The sequence below is a fragment of the Cynara cardunculus genome (assembly GCF_001531365.2).
Source record: "Cynara cardunculus var. scolymus isolate 2C chromosome LG 5, CcrdV1, whole genome shotgun sequence".
Taxonomy (NCBI): domain Eukaryota; kingdom Viridiplantae; phylum Streptophyta; class Magnoliopsida; order Asterales; family Asteraceae; genus Cynara; species Cynara cardunculus.
The window spans coordinates 24,364,154-24,365,707 of record NC_037532.1 but is presented as its reverse complement, the minus strand read 5'-3'; positions in this window follow the sequence as shown (position 1 = coordinate 24,365,707).

The following is a 1,554-nucleotide window of genomic DNA, read 5'->3' as shown; positions in this document are numbered from 1 at the left end:
GTACCACAAAGGCTCTGGGTATACCTGTCAAGGAACTAGAGGGCTTTGGTTGGTATTTATTTTAAAGAACCAGAAGGGTCTGGCTAGTGTTTGAAAACAATGCAACTGTTTTTGCATAGTCGGTTGTGAAAATCAGAAGCTCTGTATCAAAAATTGGTCTATCACACAGAAGCTCTGTATTTGTTAAATACATAGCTCTGCATTAAAAATTGGGTTTTTGTGCAAAGGCTCTGTATCCGCTAGATATAGAGCTCTGCTTTTAAAATAAGGCTTCCGCATACAGAGGCTCTGCATCTTCTAAATAAGAGCTCTGTATTAAACTTCTTTTATAAAAATCATTTTGAGAGTTTTTATACTTGGACTCTTTTTACGAAAAATAGACCAGACGAGCTTTGGTTGGTCTTGATTTTAGATTGGAAGCTATGGATTGAGGAACTAGAGGCTCTTGTTAAACTTAAAGCCTTTTATAAATATTTTGGTTTTGAACCAGAGGTTCTGGATTGAGGAACCAGAAGCTCTGGTCATAAATCTAAAAGAGTTTTCAAATGTTTTATACTTAGCGAACTTCCTTATAATAGTCCAGAGGGGCTCTGGATGGCTTTGGGCGCTAGTCCGGAGAGGCTCTGGATGGTCTTACGCGCAATTCCAGAAGCTCTGGTTGAGCGTGCATGTATTGTCCAGAAGCTCTGGAAGAAGAACCAGAGGGGCTCTAGACCTCTTGGCGTCAAATTTTCTAAGTATTGATTTTTAAGCAGTGGACCGATGGACCAAAGCAGAATATGTTTTTATGCTACAATTTGTGATAAACGTTTTGGTGTTTATAACCCTACTGTAATATTCTGGTTATATTTCAAGTTTATACATATATATATATATATATATGGGTATGTATGTATGTGTGTAATATTTTTTTTTCTGGTGTTAATTTAAAATTATTTGTTTTAAATAACAAAGGGGGGAGGTCGGCTAGATGAGCCGCCTATCACCTCTCCTTCTTTTTGTATGTATATATAAATTTTTGGAGAAGAATAGGTACACACATACATACTATATTTAGAAGTTTTCTCTGAAGAATCAGAAGGATTGCACCGGAAAAGGATTTCAAAAGCCTTGATAATCGATTCCTAAAGGTGAGTGTATTAGAGCTTTGGATATGAATTGTTTACATACAATTTGATAAKCATTTGGAACTGGTTATTATGAATTCGGCTTCATATTATGTATGTTCTTGTTTAAACCGTTCAAGTGGTGTCCGGATTGATATCCAGATAAATAAACCGCTCATGCCTTGTCTGGAGTCTTTACTAAACCGGCCAAGAGGTGACCGGATATCATGTAAACCGTTCAAAAGATTGGGTGGTGTATTAACCGAATTGTTTTAAACCGGTCAAAGGTTGAAACATGTATTGTCTGGTTTAATTTAAACCGGTCAAGATTATAAGTGAAGTATTGTCCGGATTTCTTATCCGGACAAAGATGTTAACTAAATTTCAAGTGTTAGGTTGACCGGACTTGTTATCCGGACAAGATCGACCGGACTTCAAGTCCGGATAA